The 22,094-nt window shown below is 49.2% G+C and overlaps 1 protein-coding gene across 1 annotated transcript in view; it reads left to right on the top strand.

Annotated features, from left to right (window-relative positions):
* Window positions 1–22,094, top strand: part of PIWIL2 (piwi like RNA-mediated gene silencing 2) — a 376,860-nt gene that overhangs the window by 2,298 nt on the left and 352,468 nt on the right. The gene's annotated exons all lie outside the window — the stretch shown is intronic.

Raw genomic sequence — 22,094 nt, 5'->3', positions numbered from 1 at the left:
GTCTATGGGAGCAGCGGAATCCGCTAAACGGATTCCGCTGTTTACAAGAGCAGCGGATTGTGACTGATAGATTTTAGCGGAAATGTGAACGCAAGGAATGGACATTAGACCAGTGGAAATCTGTGCTTTGGTCTGATGAGTCCAAATTTGAGATCTTTGGATCCAACCACCGTGTCTTTGTAGAAAGGGTGAACGGATGGACTCTACATGGCTGGTTCCCACCGTGAAGCATGGAGGAGGAGGTGTGATGGTGTGGGGGTGCTTTGCTGATGACACTGTTGGGGATTTATTCAAAATTGAAGGCATACTGAACCAGCATGGCTACCACAGCATCTTGCAGTGGTGTGCTATTCCATCCGGTTTGCGTTTAGTTGGACCATCATTTATTTTTCAACAGGACAATGACCCCAAACACACCTCCAGGCTGTGTAAGGGTTATTTGACTAAGAAGGAGAGTGATGGGGTGCTACGCCAGATGACCTGGCCTCCACTGTCACCAGACCTGAACCCAATCGAGATGGTTTGGGGTGAGCTGGACCGCAGCGTGAAGGCAAAAGGGCCAACAAGTGCTAAGCATCTCTGGGAACTCCTTCAAGACTGTTTGAAAATCATATCCTGTGACTACCTCTTGAAGCTCATCAAGAGAATGCCAAGAGTGTGCAAAGCAGTAATCAAAGCAAAAGGTGGCTACTTTGAAGAACCTAGAATCTGTATATATAAGGTTTCACACTTTTTTTAAGTATTTCATTCCACATGTTTCATAGTTTTGATGCCTTCAATATGAATCTACAATTTTCAGAGTCCTGAAAATAAAGAAAACTCTTTGAATGAGAAGGTGTGTCCAAACTTCTGGCCTGTACTGTGTGTGTGTGTGTGTGTGTGTATATGTGTGTATGTGTATATATACATATATATATATATATATATATATATATATATATATATATATATATATATATATATAATTTGCACATAGCTTGTCCAGGCTTATCCCTCTGTGTCACCATATGAATTGACACATTGGGCTCAGAATGTGGAATGTAGAGATTGCATACGAGTGGTCACATGACCATTCATTCTGACTGTCGACAACTCAGTGTCTGCTGCATGTGATGTGAGGATTTACTTATCTGCACTGTGAAGCGCCATGCAATAATAATAGATAATAATCTGCAATAAAATATAGTTACTGCAGATTTTTGTGAAAAACCTTGACCATTGTTTTTTCCTTGGGTTACATGACATTTTGGTCATGCTGTCAAATATCGCAGCATGCCTATGTCACTACTAGCATGATGCAGGTCCGTGAGGTGGCTTTCATTTCCATTTAATTCTATTTAATTGTGTACTGCAAAAAAAACCGAAGCAGCTAGATAGAGGGATAGATAGAGATGAATGAATAGAGGGATAGCTAGAGGGATAAATAGATAATAGATGAGAAAGACCTATATGATGTCCCACTCCCCTACATTTTGTAATCTTGCACCCTTTAGTGCCTTTCATGTGGCACTAAAGGGTGTTTAGCCTTGTATTTAGCCAAAAAATAAGTAAATAATAAAAAAAAAAACCGACGTGGGGTCCCCCCTATCTTTTGTAGCCTGCTCGGTAAAGCAGACAGCGGCAGGCTGCAGACCACAGCTGGCAGCTTCACCTTGGCTGGTGGTAATCCAAAACAGAGGGCACCCCACGCTGTTATTTTAAATTTAAATAAATAATTTAAAAGACAAAAATACAAAAAAAAACGTGGGGTCTCCCCGAATGGGACCATCAGCCAAGGTAAAGCGAACAGCTGTGGTCTGATATTGTCAGACTAGGGAGGTCCATCGTTATTGGACACTCCCAAGCCTAAAAAGAGCAGGCATCCATTAGATGCGCAAATCCTCTTGCTTCACCGTGGCTCATCCCATTGCCCTTGTGCAGTGGCAAACGGGGTAATATATGAGGTTGATACCAGCTGTGTAATGTCACTTGGCATCAAGCCCTGGCATTATTGATGTCATGGCGTTTATCAGACATTACTAACTCAGTAATAAAAAAAAAAAATTGTTTGTTTTTTTTTTTTTTATTTAAAAAAAAAAAAAAAACAACCTCCCTAACACATTCCCTCTTTCACCAATTTATTAGAAAAAACAGTCAAATCTGGTCCGGCGTAATCCAATAAGGGGGTCCCATGACGATCCATACTCACTGTTCCAGTCAATGAAGAACAGAGCGTTCCCCATTGGCTGGGAGAGTAGTGCAGTGCATGCGCTCTCTCCCCCCCCATGTGCTCTCTCCCCCCCCCCCCCCCTGCTCTCTCCCTCATTTGTGTGCTCTTTCCCCCCCCCCCCCCTTGTGCTCCCTCTTTCCTCACTGTGCGCTTTCTCCCACACTCTGTGCTCTCTCTTCCCTCCTCCAACCGAGCGCAGGTCTGAGATGCAGGAGATCAGTGCTCCCGACTTCTTAGGCTATGTTCACATTTCCGTTGTTTAGGATCAGTCACAATCCGCCGCTCTGATAAACAACGCAATCCGTTTGGCGGATCCGTTGTTTCCCATAGACTTGTATGAAAGGTGGATTGTGACTGATGACCCTGCGTTGCATCTGCCGCGCATCAGTCGTTTACTGACTGACCGTCGGACGGGAAGGATGCAGCATGCAACGTTTTTTGTAGCGGCAAAAAAACGCACCCCGCAGGATTCCGTTGAAATACGTCAGGAGGCATAATGTAAAGGCCGCTTTACACGCTACAATTTATTGTGCGTTCGCAAGAGCGATCGTACCCACCCCCATCGTTTGTGCGTTACGGACAATTTGTTGCCCGTGTTGCACAACGTCGGTAACCCCCCCCCCCCCCCCCCCCGTCACACGTACTTAACTCCCTAACGACGTTGCTGTGGGCGGCGAATATCCTCTTCCTGAAGGGGGAGGGACGTTCGGCGTCATACGGCAGCCGCCCAATAGAAGCGGAGGGTCGGAGATGACCGGACGTAACATCCCGCCCACCTCCTTCCTTCCACATTGCCGGCGGCCGGAGGAAGCTGCAGTTCATCTTTCCCGGGGTGTCACACGAAGCGATGTGTGCTGCCTCGGGAACATTGAAAACCGGCTCGCAGAAGGACAATCTATATTTTTTTTTAAAATGAGCGACGTGTCAACGAGCAACGATAAGGTGAGTATTTTTGCTCGTTCAGTCGCTCGTAGCTGTCACACGCTACGATATGTCAAACGATGCCGGATGTGCGTCACTAACGACGTGACCCCGACGACATATTGTTAGATATATCGTAGCGTGTAACGGGCCATTTAGTCTATGGTGCAGGATTCCGTTATCCTGCGTCACGCAACGGATTCGGGTACTTTCACACTTGCATTGTTTGGCATCCGTCACAATGCGTTATGTGACGGATGCGTGGTAAATAGTGTGGTAATAAAGGCAACAGATTCCTGTGAAATAACGCAGATATATAATTAGTATATGCATGGCGACAGAATCCAGCACTGCGGAGTGCGTTTTTTTTTTTTTTTTTTTTTTTACAGCAACAAAAAACGCTATTCAGCGTTCCTTCCGCCCGATGGGCACTGACGGTCACCGCCAAAACAACTGATGCGCTGCGGGGCAGATGCAACGCAAGACCATCCGTTTCAATCCGCCCTTAATAGAAGCCTATGAGGAATAAATGGCTTCCTGCAACGGTTAAGGTAATTCTCAAGGTGGCAGATTGCAACGGATGCCGCACAGTGCAAGTGTGAAAGTACCTTTCCAGTGTAGGAATCCGTCACGTTTTACTGAGCATGCCCAGCAGAACGTCCGAAATCATGTAAGATCAGTTTCTCCCTCTCTTCCCCCCCCCCCCCCCCCCCCACACACACACACACACAGGTTTTAAACTGAAATGATCGCTCTGAAAAGCGGGCTTTTCAGGGGAGTCCGTTCCATACTGGGGAAATAGGTCCATACTGATTTGATACAGCGCGCACGGGGGAGGGAGGGAGACAGTTCCAAGGACACTAAACATGATAAAGCGCTGGGGACACAGCACTGATAGTGTCTCTGAAAGGAAGTGTGCAATTTTCTTGTTCCTTGCCTTATTGAACTGGACACGGAATCGGCTGGATTATCAGGTCACGCATAGCTGGGCACAGGAAGCGGGGGATGGAGACTACGGAGTGGGCGGGTACTCATCGCACTATATCTGCCCACTAAGCAGCAGGGCGTCAACATGCTGTTCACTGTTTTGCATGTCAACAAGGTCCTGCCCCTGTTGACATGAAATGACTGGAAGCAGCAAACAGCAAAATCGCGGCAGGAGCGGTCACATGACCACCCTGAGCCGGGGGGGAGGGGCTGACAGCAGGGCAGGTAAGTGGTCACTATCTACTTACCTGTCCTAATGTAGCCCAATAGGGAAATAATAAAAAAAAAAGTCGGATAACCCCTTTTAAGAGTACCGATCACGGTAGTGCCCGCTCATCACTAGTTACGAGTACCGAGCACCTGAGCATGGTAGTGCCCGCTCATCACTAGTTACGAGTACTGAGCACCCGAGCATGGTAGTGCTCACTCATCACTAGTTACGAGTACCGAGCACCCGAGCATGGTAGTGCCCGCTCATCACTAGTTACGAGTACCGAGCACCTGAGCATGGTAGTGCCCGCTCATCACTAGTTACGAGTACTGAGCACCCGAGCATGGTAGTGCCCGCTCATCACTAGTTACGAGTACCGAGCACCCGAGCATGGTAGAGCTCCCTCATCACTAGTTACGAGGACCGAGCACCCGAGCGCTCACTCATCACTAGTTACGAGGACCGAGCACCCGAGCATGGTAGTGCTCACTCATCACTAGTAACGAGTACTGAGCACCCGAGCATGGTAGTGCTCACTCATCACTAGTAACGAGTACTGAGCACCCGAGCATGGTAGTGCACGCTCATCACTAGTAACGAGTACCGATCACGGTAGTGCTGGCTCATCACTTTATTTAATTTTGCCCTCTGGACCCCTCTTAACACCACACTACTGCTGCCCCTGCCTGTCTCCTGTTTCTTCTGGCTGGGGACGTAACGTGACCGCTGTGGACGTAACATCACAGCCTGAAAAAAGATAAAACAAGCAGGGAGTAATGCATTTATTTCATTTAGGGGTGTACTCATTTTTGTTGCCAGCTGTTTAGACATTAATGGGTGTGTGAGCTATTTAGAGAACACTCCAAACTTACACTGTTAGGCTATGTGCAGATTTGGTGTAGAAAATAACTGCACCTTGTGGCAGAAAAAAACGCACCAAACACTGGTGGTGCATTTTATATTTTTTTGCATGCAACTAGGAAAAGACTGTCAATACGAGTTAAAGCTAGGTTAATAAAACAAGAAAAAAATTCTTGATGTAATTTACTGTTTGAATTGTTCTACCGTATTTTTCGGACCATAAGACGCACTTTTTTCCCCCCAAATGTTGGGGGAAAGTGGGGGGTGCGTCTTATGGTCTGAATGTGGCTGCGGGGAATGTGGGTGCTGCGGTGGCGCGGGTCATCGGGGGCACGAGCAGGCTGTAGCAGCCTACCGTGACCACGTGGACCCGCTCATTTAATATGCACGCCCATCACCGGCCCATCATCCCTCAGCGCTGAAGCCGGCGCTGACAGGTGGGCGGGATGATGGGCGGGGGATAAACAGCCGTCTCGCATGATCACCCCTGGCAACTACGGCCTGGAGTGAACATGTGCGGCTGTATTCACTGCTCCCCGCGCATCATCATCAGCGCGGGGAGCAGTGAATCAGTGTACAGTACTCACCGTTCCCCTGCAGCATCGCTCGTCCTCCCGTCTGTGTCAGCGGCAGCGCCGCTGATTGGAGCCGTCCCCATTACCCTGCTGGATCGCGATCATCTCCTGTGTTTGTGCCGGCGGCTGAGTGGAGACTAGCGGCGCGCACAGCGATGACGTCATCGCTGTGCGCACGTGTCCACACGCAGCCGCCGGCACAGACACAGGAGATGATCGCGATGCAGCAGGGTAATGGGGACGGCTCCAATCAGCGGCGCTGCCGCTGACACAGACGGGAGGACGAGCGATGCTGCAGGGAGTGAGGTAAAGTGAGGTGAGTATGAACGTTTATTTTTTTTATGTGCCACAGGATGCGGCCATACACCAGGATGGGGGCATATTATGAGCCGGATGGGGGCATATTATGAGCCGGATGGGGGCATATTATGAGCCGGATGGGGGCATATTATGAGCCGGATGGGGGCATATTATGAGCCGGATGGGGCCATATGCCATGATGGGTTATATAGCAGGATGCGGCCACATGCCAGTATATAGCAGGATGCGGCCATATGGCAGGATTACGGTATATAGCAGGATGACGGACATATACTGTATATACCAGGCAGGGAGGATCATTACCAGGATGCGGCACCTTAGTAGAGAATTTGGGGACATTACCCCCATAACAGTGTCAGCAGCAGATCCTCGCCCCATGACAGCGTGTCATGACCACATTTTTTGCTTAAAATTTTATTTTCCTATTTTCCTCCTCTAAAACCAGGGAGCGTCTTATAGTCCAGTGCGTCTTATAGTCCGAAAAATACGGTATTTAATTTTACTTTGTCTTGATTACATCACATCCTGGCTTAGCCATGCGTTTATTTGTGTTTTAAAATAAATGGTGCAAAACTGCACCAAACACTCACTGTGAACACACCTGCGGATTTGAAGTCAGTGGGTGAAAAAACGCTGCAAATCCGAACCAATAAATGACATGCAGCAGTTTTTTTTTTTTTTTTTTTTTTTTTTTTTTAAATCAAACTTTATTTTGGCTCGCGGTGGCCGAACGTTCAGCTGAGCGCCCGGCCGCCGGCAAGTCACATCGCTCAGCTGAGCGCCCGCCCGCCGGCATGTGACAGCGCTCAGCTGAGCACCCGCCCTCTGGCATGCCCGGGCGCCGGCAAGTGACAGCGCTCAGCTGATCACCGGCGGTCGGCTGCAGGGAGCGATCAGCTGATCACCCGGCGGCCGGCTACTGGGAACGATCAGCTGATCACCCGGCGGCCGGCTACTGGGAGCGATCAGCTGATCACCCGGCTGCAGGGAGCGCTCAGCTGATCACCCGGCGGCCGGCAAGTGACAGCGCTCAGCTGATCACCCGGCGGCCGGCTGCAGGGAGCGATCAGCTGATCGTTCACAATAGTCTGCCGCTGGTAAAACTGTAAAAAAAAAAAAAAAAAATCAAAACGAATTGCGTTGTTTTGCAGCATCCGTTGCATCCGTTACACAACGCAATGCAACAGATACCGTTCAATGCAAGTGTGAAACTAGCCTAAGCAATGTGCGCACAACACTTCAGAATTCCAATTGACTGCTGGCATAATGACACATGCAGATTTGTGCCACAAGCTGCACCAAACAAATGCAACAAAAACGCACTGTGCGCACACAGCCTGGACACTGACTACTTTACATTGTATCGAAGTGTCAGAGCTTCAGAGTTTTCCCATGAAAAGATATAAAATATTTACAAACATGCCTTTTTTTTGTGATATATTGGATCCCACCTTGTACTATAAAAATACAATAAAGATTGACCCTGGATTCCTCGACATGCTTTAAAAAACTTCATTTTACCTGTTTTCTTCAAAAGGGAATTTGTCACCACGTTTTTGCTCTCCCATCTGAGCGCAGCATAATGTAGGGGCAGAGACCCTGATTCCAGCAATGTGTCACTTACTGAGCTGTTTGCTATCATTTTGATAAAATCTGTTTTCTCTGCTGCAGATCTAGTAGTTATACATAGCTCATGAATATGCTAGACTACCTGCAGCAGGACAAGTAGTCCTGTAATGATGATCTTCTGCTGATTAATCAGTGATTTTTATAAGTGACACATTGCTGGAATCAGGATCGCTGACCCTACATTTTGCTGCTCTCAGATTAGGTGGCAAAAACCTGGTGACAGTTTCCCTTAACAATATGAAACCTAAGGATAATAACTCACCACTGTGCACCACAGATGTTGCACAGGAAGTACAGTACTATATCATGACATGAAGTCAGTAAAAAAGGAATTGACAGTGATCAATTCACTGAGACAGGGTAGGGGTCTTGAGTGATTTCCAAGGCATAATCACAATTTTTCCAAGCACCAAAGAGTGTGCAGCTCAGAAATGTTTAGGGTTTTACTTTTAACCCTTTAACGACCACGGGCAGTAAAGTTATGTCCTAGTGTTAATCCCCACCTGCTGCAGGCAGGGATCCGCGCACATGTCAGCTGATTTGTACAGGTGTGCCTAGAAGGTACGATTTGGAATCGCTGTCCACCTGTACCAGTTAACGCCTTAAATGGTGCTGTCAAGATGTGACAGCGCCATATTAATGGCGACCGCGGTAGATCTGTACTCACAGGCCAATACCGGAAGTCACATTACGTGATCACGTCGATTCGGTGGCTGTCATGATAGCACCGGGTCATGTGATGACTCCTGTAGCTCACATCACTAAGGTCCTGTAAGAAGCAGCCGAGTACTGCAGCTTACATCGATGCTGCTCTGATCAGGAGAAATTAATGAGCGATCAGACTGCTGATCCTTACTTATAGTCCCTTAGGGGTACTAGTTAAATAAAAAAAAATGTTGAAAAAAGAAAAAGAAAAAAAAACCCCTAAAAGTTCATATCACCCCCCCCATTGAATATTAAAGGGTTAAAAAAATATACACACACTTGGTATCGCCGCGTTCAGAAATGCACGATCTATCAAAATATAAAATCAATTAATCTGCTTGGTAAACGGCGTAGCGGCAAAAAAATTCCAAACGCTAAAATTACATTTTATGGTCGCCGCATATTTTGCGCAAAATGCAATAACAGGCGATCAAAACGTAGCATCTGTGCACAAATGATACCATTGCAAACGTCCGTTCGAGACGCAAAAAATAAGCAGTCACTGAGCCGTAGATCCCAAAAAATGAGAATGCTATCGAATTGTGGAAAATGGCGCAAAACGTACACCATTTTTTTTTTTTTTTTCCGAACAAACTTCAGATTTTTTTTTAACCCCTTAGATAAAAGTAAACCTATACATGTTTGGTGTCTACGAACTCGCACCGACCTGAGGCATCACAGCGACAGATCAGTTTTAGGGTGTATAAAATATCTCAAACAATAGTGCATTCGTACTTTTTTTTTTGCAATTTTTCCACATTTGGCATTCTTTTTGCAGTTTTCCAGTACACCATATGGTAAAATACATGGTTTCATTTAAAAGTACAGCTCGTTCCGCAAAAAATTGAGCCCTCAAATGATCAGATTGACTGACTGAAAAATAAACAAGTTACGTCTCTCGGAAGAAGATTGCCAAAAAAAACGGAAAGCGTAAAATCGGCCGGGTTGTGAAGGGGTTAAAGGGGTTTCCCTACAAATATTAAGTGACAAAAGCTTAAAAAACAAAACAGAAAAAACCTCTCAAACTTTATTGCACTTTTATCTGTGGTCATTCTGTGCTGCTGGTATCGGGGTTTAGTGAAATATCTTTAGTCTTCACATGACTAAAGGGTGCTTTACACGAGACGATCTATCGTGCGATAGATCGTCGGGGTCACGTTTTTTGTGACACACATCCGGCATCGCTGTGTGACACCTCCGAGCGACGCAGTATCGCTCACAAATAGTCGTGTATTCGTCACTCGGTTTCATAATCTCGTTTAATTTAAAATTGCGCCGGTTGCTCATCGTTCCCAGGGTAGCACACGCTGCTCCGTGTGACACCCCGGGAACGATGAACAGCAGCTTCCCTCCGTCCCGCCGGCAATGCAAAAGGAAGGAGGTGGGCGGGATGTTTACGTCTCGCTCATCTCCGCCCCTCCGCTTCTATTGGCCGGCCGCTGTGTGACGTCGCTGTGATGCCGAACGTCCCTCCCCGTTCAGGAAGATGATGTTCGCCGCCCACAGCGAGGTCGCTCAGCAGGTACGTACGTGTGACAGGGGTTAACGACTTTGTGCGCCACGGACAACTAATTGCCCATGACGAACAAACGACGGGGGCGGGTACGATCGATCGTGAAATTGCACGATAGATCGTACCGTGTAAAGCAGGCTTAAGATGTTTATCCCATGCACTTCAAGGGTTACTTCACACTGCAGGTTTTTTTTTTTTTTTTTAAAATCAGATCTTTTTTATTAAACTAGGAATCAATACAGAGAAAATATATTGCATCTTATATAACTAATAAAGGCGTACATTGAAAAAACATATATGTTGTCTATAAATCAGGTTCTTCCTCTGTATAAAAAAAAAAGGATTCTTAGATCACAATTATATAAATTGAGCCTACAAACAACCTGGCTCCACAGATAAACAAAAGTTAAATTATGCAACAATGCCTCAGTCTAATAGGAAAGCCGTGTTGCTCCGCATCATATTTCCATACCCGCTTGCCCCTCTCTCCCCGTTTAGTCATCAATCGCACCCTTCCGGCCCCCCCCACAGTGCCGCTCAAAGTCCACTTCGCCACAGAAAACACTAGTTTTAACTTTTACCCCCCAAACGTTCCATTCACTGCAAGCACAACAGTAACTGGTCCGGCATTGCATCCTGCACTAGTGCCCCAGAGGGGAGACCCGGCGGCTCCATCCATGGCTGCCAGATTTTGTAAAACTTTCTCAGTGTTTTTTCTTTTTAAATAAACTCCCCTTTCCAATTTAATGACGATATTTAATTTATTTTTGAGCTCTGGTAATGTTGGTGGTAGAGGATCTAACCAATGGTATGCCAGTATCTTCCTTGCTTGATACAGGATACGGGCTATTCCCAGGGCTGTTGGAGAGTCCGGGTCTACTCCTCCCTCCCACAGACTCAACAAACATAGACGAGGCGACGGTTGTATTGTGATATGATATATTTGGTCTGAGTCCCAGAGTTTGTTTCCAGAAATCACCAATGTGTGCACACTCCCACATAACATGCATCAAACGGGCATCATCCTGTCCACACCTAACACATTGTGCATTTGATCTAAGTCCCATCCTGAATAATAGGCTGGGAGTTTTATATACCCTGTGGATGAGATATATTTGAGAAAGCCTTTGGCACTCGGAGACCGCCAGTTTAGGGACCTGTTCTAGAATGTCGGACCACTGGTCTTCCGTCAGGGGACCAACGTCGCGTTCCCATTTACTTTTAACTGTCAGTGGGTATGTCTCCAGATGGGCAGGTAGTAATCTTTTGTATAGTTCAGAAATAAGACCTTTAGAGGACTCGGATGTAAGTATCATATGTAATGTTTGATTATGTGTCACTGTCACCTTCTCTGTCTTTCCAGTGCGTGTCTCAGCTGTAAATACTGATAAAAGAAGACATGTGGGAGGTGAAACTCCGTTCTCAATTGCTCAAAACTCTTAAAGGGAACCAATCATCAGGATTTTCGTGTATAAGCTGCAGCCAGTGCAGTACTGGCACTATCATGCACAGTGTGTACATACCATCAGGGGGCAGCTCGGGTGTTTAGGCAGTGAAATTCATCTTTATAAAGTTTGAAATTTCGTGCACTTTTTGATTGACGTGTGCACCTCTGCAGATAATGTCCAGGCGGGTTATGCAGGAGTACCTCGCCCCCCCACCAGCCTGTTCCTCCCTCTCTCCTGATGTCCGGGCGGGTTATGCACGTGTTCCCCGCCCCCCCGCGCCGCCTGTTCCTCCCTCCCTCCCTCTGGCTGTATGTAAATATCTAATCTTCAGAAACATGGCGCCGGAGTGGGCCTCTGCGCATAGCGCTTATCTTCGGCGCCATGTTTCTGAAGCCCGCATTACAGCTTGGTGTCTGCAGACTGCAGAACAGCTGATCGGAGGACGCGATCAGCTGTAGCTATGATGACGTGCCGCCTCAGGACACCGGGCCAGGACAGCAGCCTGCCAGCGACATCGGGGGTCAGGTGAGGTAAGCTCACAATGGACTCACATGACCCCGTGACGGCAGTGCTGCGAGACCCGGTCACGGTAGTGATATCGCGTCCTCCGATCAGCTGTTCTGCAGTCTGCAGACACCAAGCTGTAATGCGGGGGCTTCAGAAACATGGCGCCGGAGATAAGCGCTGTGCGCAGAGGCCCACTCCGGCGCCATGTTTCTGAAGATTAGATATTTACATACAGCCGGAGGGAGGGAAGAACAGGCAGCGCGTAGGGGCGGGGAACACGTGCATAACCCGCCCGGACATCAGGAGAGAGGGAGGAACAGGCTGGTGGGGGGGCGGGGAACTCCTGCATAACCCGCCCGGACATTATCTGCAGAGGTGCACACGTCAATCAAAAAGTGCACGAAATTTCAAACTTTATAAAGATGAATTTCACTGCCTAAACACCCGAGCTGCCCCCTGATGGTATGTACACACTGTGCATGATAGTGCCAGCACTGCACTGGCTGCAGCTTATACACGAAAATCCTGATGATTGGTTCCCTTTAAGAATATTACTTTGTAGTACGTGTGACACTAAATGGATCCCTTTATCTTCCCATCCTCTGAACCCCACTAATTTTTCAATTTCTGGCAAATCCGGGTTCCGCCAGTGGCCAGAACTCCGTAGGCCCATTTATCTTCAAAAGAAACTTACCTCTGTCCCATACCCTAAAACACTGCAAGTTTTGATTCCTGAAAGAACCTCATTTAACCCAAGTCCCCCCCCCATGTAGCTGGTCCTGTATCACCCTACAGATTTTCTGGTGCCAATTTGCAACATGTCCTTCCACCTGTAGGAAAAGATCTCAAGCTGATGATTTTGTTACATAAATTTCAGCAACTGTAAAATGTTTTCTATTCACCTTAGGCTGCTTTCACACATCAGTTTTCTTTGTCGCTCCATTGGGAGACCCAGACAATTGGGTGTATAGCTTCTGCCTCCGGAGGCCACACAAAGTATTACACTTAAAAGTGTAAAGCCCCTCCCCTTCTGCCTATACACCCCCCGTGCCTCACGGGCTCCTCAGTTTTCATGCTTTGTGCGAAGGAGGCTGACATCCACGCATAGCTCCACATCTTGGTCAGCAGCAGCTGCTGACTAGATCGGATGGAAGAAAAGAGGGCCCATAACAGGGCCCCCAGCATGCTCCCTTCTCACCCCACTCTGGTCGGCGGTGCTGTTAAGGTTGAGGTACCCATTGCGGGTACACAGGCAGGAGCCACATGCTGTTTTCCTTCCCCATCCCTTAATGGGCTCTGGGTGAAGTGGGATCCTAATCGGTCTCCAGGCACTGAGACCGTGCTCCCTCCGCAGCCCCTGGGGAATCTGCTGGACAGGAGCCGGGTATCGTCAGGGACAAGGCCCTGCTACTGTGAGGTACTCTGTGTCCCCCTGGGGGACCGCGCATGGATCGCTTGTGCCATACACACTGCAGCACTGCTGGGTGTGTTAGTGCGCCGGGGACTACCGCGCCGGCCGCGCTTATTTGCCGGCCGCGCTTATAACTTTAGTCCCCGGCTTTTGCGGCTTAGTATCGCATATTCCCGCCCCCAGGCCTGCCAGTCAGGGGAAGGGCGGGACGCTGCACAGGACGTCAGCGCTGAGGGCTGGAGCATACTCTGTATCCTCCTCCCCCCTCACTCAGCTCAGTGGGGCATCAGATTCCCGCACTTTCTAGGGCACGCCCACGGCCCCCTCCTCCCCACAGAACGCCGGCAGCCATTCCTGTCAGCACTTCTGACGCTGGAGAGGAGAGACAACACGGCTCTGGGAGGCCCAGGCAAGGGAATCTGGTGATCACACAACCGCTTTGAGCGGTCGGTAAGCAGCACCTGGGTGCTGGCCCCACTGAGTGCCGAAGTGTACATATATATATATGCTTATATGCTATACATTTACACTGTACGGTCGCACTGTTGATTTTTGGCTATATACCCTCCTGGATTGTACTCAGAGGAGACAACAGCATGTCGTCCGCAAAAAGCAAGGGTGCCAAAGCACAGGCTTACTTTGCAACCTGTACCTCATGTGCGGCTATACTACCGGCAGGTTCCACCGATCCTCATTGTGTGCAATGCTCGGCCCCTGTGGCACTTACTCAGCCGGAGCCTCTGCCTCTGCTACTGGTGGCCCAGGTGGAACCACCTGCTACCACTGTCCAGGTGACAGGGACGGAGTTTGCAGTATTTGCTGACAAACTGTCTGAGAGTATGGATAAATGGTCTGCTAAGATACTAGAAGCCTTACAGTCCAGACCGGTGACTCAGGCCACGGGCACTGTTCAATCATTGACCCCAGGCCCCCCTCAGTTGGAGCAGCAAAGTGCTCCTGGGGTGACCCATAGGTCCCAGGGTGAGGTCTCTGACACGGACCGCAGTCCCAGGCCGCCTAAACGGGCTCGCTGGGAAATTCCCTCGACCTCATCACACTGTTCGGAGTCTCAGCAGGAGGACTCTCTGGATGATGAAGCGGAGGTAGCAGATCAGGATTCTGATCCTGATGCCGCTCTCAACCTAGATACACCTGAAGGTGACGCCATAGTGAATGACCTTATAGCGACCATCAATCAGGTGTTGGATATTTCTCCCCCAGCTCCTCCAATTGAGGAGTCAGCTTCTCAGCAGGAGAAATTCCGTTTCAGGTTTCCCAAGCGTACATTGAGTACGTTTCTGGATCACTCTGACTTCAGAGAGGCAGTCCAGAAACACCGAGCTTGTCCAGATAAGCGTTTTTCCAAGCGCCTTAAGGATACACGTTATCCCTTCCCTCCTGACGTTGTCAAGGGCTGGGCTCAGTGTCCCAAGGTGGATCCTCCAGTCTCCAGACTGGCGGCTAGATCCATAGTTGCAGTGGAAGATGGGGCTTCACTCAAAGATGCCACTGACAGACAGATGGAGCTCTGGTTGAAATCCATCTATGAAGCTATCGGCGCGTCTTTTGCTCCAGCATTCGCAGCCGTATGGGCACTCCAAGCTATCTCAGCTTGTCATGCGCAGATTAATGCAGTCACACGTACGTCTGCTCCGCAAGTGGTGTCCTTAACCTCTCAGGCGTCGGCGTTTGCGTCCTACGCCATTAATGCTGTCCTGGACTCTGGGAGCCGTACGGCGGTAGCATCCGCCAATTCGGTGGCAGTCCGCAGGGCCATGTGGCTACGTGAATGGAAGGCAGACTCTGCATCCAAAAAGTTCTTAACCGGTTTGCCATTTTCTGGCGACCGTCTGTTTGGTGAGCGATTGGATGAAATCATTAAACAATCCAAGGGAAAGGACTCATCCTTACCCCAGTCCAAACCAAACAGACCTCAACCACGGAAGGTACAATCGAGGTTTCGGTCCTTTCGGTCCGCGGGCAGGTCTCAATTCTCCTCGTCCAAAAGGCCTCAGAAGGATCAGAGGAACTCCGATTCATGGCGGTCTAAGTCACGTCCTAAAAAGACCGCCGGGGGAACCGCTCCCAAAGCGGCCTCCTCATGACTTTCGGCCTCCCCAAACCGCATCCTCGGTCGGTGGCAGGCTTTCCCGCTTTTGCGACGCCTGGCTGCCACAGGTAAAAGACCGTTGGGTGAGAGACATTCTGTCTCACGGTTACAGGATAGAGTTCAACTCTCGTCCTCCGACTCGGTTCTTCAGAACATCGCCGCCCCCCGAGCGAGCCGATGCTCTTCTTCAGGCGGTGGGCACTCTGAAGGCAGAAGGAGTGGTGATCCCTGTTCCTTTTCAGCAACAGGGTCACGGTTTTTACTCCAACTTGTTCGTGGTGCCGAAAAAGGACGGATCCTTCCGTCCTGTTCTGGACCTAAAACTGCTCAACAAACATGTAAAAACCAGGCGGTTCCGGATGCAATCCCTCCGCTCCGTCATCGCCTCAATGTCCCAAGGAGATTTTCTAGCATCAATCGACATCAAAGATGCTTATCTCCACGTACCGATTGCTCCAGAGCATCAGCGCTTCCTGCGTTTCGCCATAGGGGACGAACACCTTCAGTTCGTGGCACTGCCTTTCGGCTTGGCGACAGCCCCACGGGTCTTCACCAAGGTCATGGCAACAGTAGTAGCAGTTCTGCACTCTCAGGGACACTCGGTGATCCCTTACTTAGACGATCTGCTTGTCAAGGCACCCTCTCAAGTGGCATGCCAACACAGCCTGAGCATCGCTCTAGAGACTCTCCAGAGTTTCGGATGGATCATCAATTTTCCAAAGTCAAATCTGACACCGGCCCAATCACTGACATATCTTGGCATGGAGTTTCATACTCTCTCAGCGATAGTGAAACTTCCGCTGGACAAACAGCGTTCACTGCAGACAGGGGTGCAATCTCTCCTTCAAGGCCAGTCACACCCCTTGAGGCGCCGCATGCACTTCCTAGGGAAGATGTTAGCAGCAATGGAGGCAGTTCCTTTTGCGCAGTTTCATCTGCGTCCACTTCAATGGGACATTCTCCGCAAATGGGACAGGAAGTCGACGTCCCTCGACAGGAACGTCTCCCTGTCTCGGGCAGCCAAGGCTTCCCTTCAGTGGTGGCTTCTTCCCACTTCTCTGTCGAAGGGGAAATCCTTCCTGCCCCCATCCTGGGCTGTGGTCACGACGGACGCGAGCCTGTCAGGGTGGGGAGCGTTCTTTCTCCACCACAGAGCTCAGGGTACTTGGACTCAGCCAGAGTCCTCCCTTCAGATCAATGTTCTGGAGATAAGGGCAGTGTATCTTGCCCTAAAGGCGTTCCAGCCGTGGCTGGAAGGCAAGCAGATCCGAATTCAGTCGGACAACTCCACAGCGGTGGCTTACATCAACCACCAAGGCGGAACACGCAGTCGGCAAGCCTTCCAGGAAGTCCGGCGGATTCTGCTATGGGTGGAAACCACAGCCTCCACCATATCCGCAGTTCACATCCCGGGCGTAGAAAACTGGGAAGCAGACTTTCTCAGTCGCCAGGGCATGGACGCAGGGGAATGGTCCCTTCACCCGGACGTGTTTCAGGAGATCTGTTGCCGCTGGGGGATGCCGGACGTCGACCTAATGGCGTCCCGGCACAACCACAAGGTCCCGACATTCATGGCACGGTCTCAAGATCACAGAGCTCTGGCGGCAGACGCTTTAGTTCAGGATTGGTCGCAGTTTCAACTCCCTTATGTGTTTCCTCCTCTGGCACTGTTGCCCAGAGTGTTACGCAAGATCAGGTCCGACTGCCGCCGCGCCATCCTCGTCGCTCCAGACTGGCCGAGGAGGTCGTGGTACCCGGATCTGTGGCATCTCACGGTGGGCCAACCGTGGGCACTACCAGACCGACCAGACTTGCTGTCTCAAGGACCGTTTTTCCATCTGAATTCTGCGGCCCTCAACCTGACTGTGTGGCCATTGAGTCCTGGATCCTAGCGTCTTCAGGGTTATCTCAAGAGGTCATTGCCACTATGAGACAGGCTAGGAAACCAACGTCCGCCAAGATCTACCACAGGACGTGGAGGATATTCTTATCTTGGTGCTCTGATCAGGGTTTTTCTCCCTGGCCATTTGCCTTGCCCACTTTCCTTTCCTTCCTTCAATCCGGATTGGAAAAAGGTTTGTCGCTCGGCTCCCTTAAGGGACAAGTCTCAGCGCTCTCTGTGTTCTTTCAGAAGCGCCTAGCCAGACTTCCACAGGTCCGCACGTTCCTGCAGGGGGTTTGTCACATAGTCCCTCCTTACAAGCGGCCGTTAGAACCCTGGGATCTGAACAGGGTGCTGATGGCTCTTCAGAAACCACCTTTTGAGCCAATGAGGGATATTCCTCTCTCACGCCTTTCGCAGAAAGTGGCCTTCCTAGTAGCAGTCACATCACTTCGGAGAGTGTCTGAGCTAGCAGCGCTGTCATGCAAAGCCCCTTTCCTGGTGTTTCACCAGGACAAGGTGGTTCTGCGTCCGGTTCCGGAATTTCTCCCTAAGGTGGTATCCCCCTTTCATCTCAATCAGGATATCTCCTTACCCTCTTTTTGTCCTCATCCAGTTCACCAATGTGAAAAGGATTTGCACTTGTTAGATCTGGCGAGAGCACTCAGACTCTACATTTCTCGTACGGCGCCCCTGCGCCGCTCGGATGCACTCTTTGTCCTTGTCGCTGGCCAGCGTAAAGGGTCACAGGCTTCCAGATCAACCCTGGCTCGGTGGATCAAGGAACCTATTCTCGAAGCCTACCGATCTTCTGGGCTTCCGGTTCCCTCAGGGCTAAGGGCCCATTCTACCAGAGCCGTGGGTGCGTCCTGGGCCTTGCGGCACCAGGCTACGGCTCAGCAGGTGTGTCAGGCAGCTACCTGGTCGAGCCTGCACACTTTCACGAAACACTATCAGGTGCATACCTATGCTTCGGCAGATGCCAGCCTAGGTAGGCAAGTCCTTCAGGCGGTGGTTGCCCACCTGTAGGAAGGGGCCGTTTTACGGCTCTATTTCGAGGTTTTACTTTACCCACCCAGGGACTGCTTTTGGACGTCCCAATTGTCTGGGTCTCCCAATGGAGCGACAAAGAAGAAGGGAATTTTGTTTACTTACCGTAAATTCCTTTTCTTCTAGCTCCAATTGGGAGACCCAGCACCCGCCCCTGTTCCCTTCGGGCTGTTGTTCTTTGTGTACACATGTTGTTCATGTTCAATGGTTTCAGTTCTCCGAAATTTCTTCGGATTGAATTTACTTTAAACCAATTTATAACTTTTCCTCCTTCTTGCTTTTGCACCGAAACTGAGGAGCCCGTGAGGCACGGGGGGTGTATAGGCAGAAGGGGAGGGGCTTTACACTTTTAAGTGTAATACTTTGTGTGGCCTCCGGAGGCAGAAGCTATACACCCAATTGTCTGGGTCTCCCAATTGGAGCTAGAAGAAAAGGAATTTACGGTAAGTAAACAAAATTCCCTTCTTTTGCTATCAGGCACAATCCAGCGAAAACCTGAAAAACACGGATCCAGCGTCTGTTGCTGCCGGATCCGTTTTTTCCCCCATAGACTTCTATTAGCGCTGGATTGTGCCGGATGGCTTTGCATTCCATCTGGCTTTTGCCGGCAAAATTTGCTTATCCGGCGGCCGTATGGAACGCTGAGGGGAACGTTTTTTGTCTCCGGCAAAAAAAAAACGTATCACGCCGTACGGCGGGTTTTATAATGGAAGCCTATGGACGCCGGATCCGGCGTAATGTAGCATAAAACTGATATGACCGCCAGATAGTTTTTTGAACTGTGCATGCTCCGTATCACAACGGATCCGTCAAACTGAAGGAACTGATGAAAAAACTGATGCAACTGATCCGTTTTTCCGCTGGATCCATCGTATCAGTTTTTTCGCCGGATCGTGCCCGATTCCAAAAACTGATGGGTGAAAGCTGCCTAAAGGGTCACGCTGCGACATCGCTAGAGATGTGACACCAGATCGCAGATAAGATTTGCCGAGATCGCACATAGGTCAAATTTTTTTAGCGCCAGTCACATGTGCGATCTTGACAAATCGTATGTAACATGACAAATCGCACATCGCTAACGAGAGCGCTAGCAATGTCGCAGCATGTAGAGCACACTTAAGGCCCCTTTCACACATTAGTTTTTGTCATTAGTTACAATCCGTTTTGTGACTGATGCGACGGATCCGTAGTAGATTGTGGTAAAACTGATGCGACGGATCCAGTAAAATAAAACGGATCCGTCGTACCACTTTTTTCATGCCAAAGGTTATGACCACAATGGAATTTACACATTAGCATGCTCAGTTACAAAAAAATGGATCCGGCGCAGGAATCCGTCATTTGACAGATTGCAAAGGATCCAGCACCTATAGGCTTCCATTATAACAAGAGACGGACGATGAGAAATCTGTCGCAGTCCATTTTTTTTTTTTTTTTTATTAATTTTTTTTTTTTACACACACAAAAAACGTTCATGTGGACGTCGGCCGAACAAACCTTTCTCAACGCACGATGGATGAAACATGAGGCCATCCGTGGCTAATACAAGTCAATGAGAAAAAAAACTGATCTAGCGCTGGATATGTTTTTTTTTTTTTTCGCAAAACGACGGATTGCGACTAATGGGGAAAAAAACTGATGTGTGAAAGGGGCCTTAGTATTGTTTGGTGTTTTCTGCAAAAGTGAAGAACAAATATTAAAAGTAAGGTTCTTCTGATTGTTTCTGTGGGAGGCTAAAATCCACATCTACAAGTGGTGGAAATGACCTGGGTGTAAACTGGCTCATGGTGCGGATTTATATTTTACAGCGTGTCCGTTCTGAGGCCACAATTAAAATGGGACTTTTACATTGATGTCTTCAATATCTGATTGGTAGGCGTGCAACACCCCAGTTGGGGCCAGAAGTGCTCCGTTCTATTCTTGGCTGCGGCCAGGAACTGCACATCTACCCCCTTTTGATTGCCTATAGGGGACAGAATACTCGGCTGGAGCCACTATATAGTAGATGGTGCCGGGCTGTGCCTCTCCGATACTGAGCACATCCAGTCGGCACCTGCTGCCGCACCACCACCGAGCAGGTATTCATGACCTACCCTAAGGACAGGCCATCAGTGTAATAGTCTCAGACAACCCCTTTAACGTGCGACTTTCATCCTTATAGAGGATGAATTCTGATATTATGTCTGCACATAACAGATGCAGATTTTGCTACAGAAAATCGCATCAAATCCGTTAAACCTACATTTCATCTTGCGCACTGGGAAATGGAATTTTCTTGAGAAAATTCCGCATGCTCTCAAAGATTACCGCACCCGCGGTAAAAAAACGCGGCAAACCGCACCCGAAAACCGCATGCGGTTTGCTGCGGTTTCACCGCGGTATTGTTCACGGTATTGCCGCGGTTTTGCCGCGTGCGGGTTGGGATGTGCTTTATTGCATTCAATGCAATAAAGCACATTGAAAAAAAAAAAGTCATTTAATTCTGAGATAGTAGATAGATAGACAGAAGAATAGATAGATAGATAGACAGATAGAGGGATAGATAGAGGACAGATCGCTGCATTTCCCACGGTCGGCAGTGAGTTCACATTACCGGCCGTGGGAAATGACCGGTAATTACCTCTGCTGTCTGCTGCATTCATTCAGCGCTGTGTCTGTGACAGTCGCGGCTGGATGTCAGCAGCGCAGGACCTGTGGATTATGCCGGAGCTGTGTGGATTACGCCGGAGCTTTGGTGCGGGAGGGGTTAATAAAAGGGTTAACGAGGCTTGTTGGTTTTATTTAAAATAAAGGATTTTTCGGTGTCTGTTTTTTTCACTTTACTTACGGGTTGATCATGTCAGCTGTCACATAGACGCTGCCATGATCAAGCCTGGGGTTAATGGCGGTGATCCACCACCATTAACCCCTTATTACCCTGCTGCCACTGCTACACGGCGGCAAGAAGAGCCGAGGACACTCCTGGTGCTGCCGCATAATGCATGCGACAGTCCCGGGGCAGCTGCGGCTGATATTCTCGGCTGCCGGAGGGGGAGTGAGGCGGGGGACATTACCCCTGCCCCTCTCCCTCCCCAGCCTGAGAATACCGGGCTGCCGCTGTGTGCTTACCTCGGCTGGACGGTAAATATGCAGCGGAGCCCACGTGCTTTGTTTTCTATAGTTCCGTTTTCTTTGTGTGTTCTATGTGTCTGTGTCTGTGATGTCTATCTGTGTCTGTGATGTGTCTGTGATGTGTGTGTGTGTGTGATCTGTGTGTTTACTCTCTGCTCCGCTTCCTCTTCCTGTCATAATGACATCACTTCCCTGCAAAACCGCAGACAGGCGATGTACATTACCGGAGGTAAACCGCGAAATACCGCAGGGAATAACGCAGGAAAACGCAGTGAACCGCACAGAATTTGCTGCCTGCGTTATTCCCTGCGGGATTTCATGATTAACATTGGAGTCAATGGAGTGAAATCCCGCAGCGACGTGCGGAAAAGAAGTGACATGCACTTGTTTTTGCTGCGGGATTCCCGCAGCAAAACATGCAGCTGTCAAATTCCGCCCAGTGCGCACAGGATTTTTTTTCTCCATAGGATTTGCTGGTGATTCTCTGCAGAGATGTTATGAACATTTTCTGCAGCGAAACATGCAGCAAATCCGCGAAAAATCCGCGGCAAAATCCGGTAAGTGCGCACATGGCCTTACTGCGGCAGACAATAGCTGGGCGCAGGGATGATGGGTCATTCATTGTCATTCATTGTCATCCTTG

The sequence above is a fragment of the Anomaloglossus baeobatrachus genome, chromosome 4 (genome assembly GCF_048569485.1).
Source record: "Anomaloglossus baeobatrachus isolate aAnoBae1 chromosome 4, aAnoBae1.hap1, whole genome shotgun sequence".
Classification (NCBI taxonomy): Eukaryota; Metazoa; Chordata; class Amphibia; order Anura; family Aromobatidae; genus Anomaloglossus; species Anomaloglossus baeobatrachus.
This window is presented reverse-complemented; position numbering and strand designations above follow the sequence as displayed.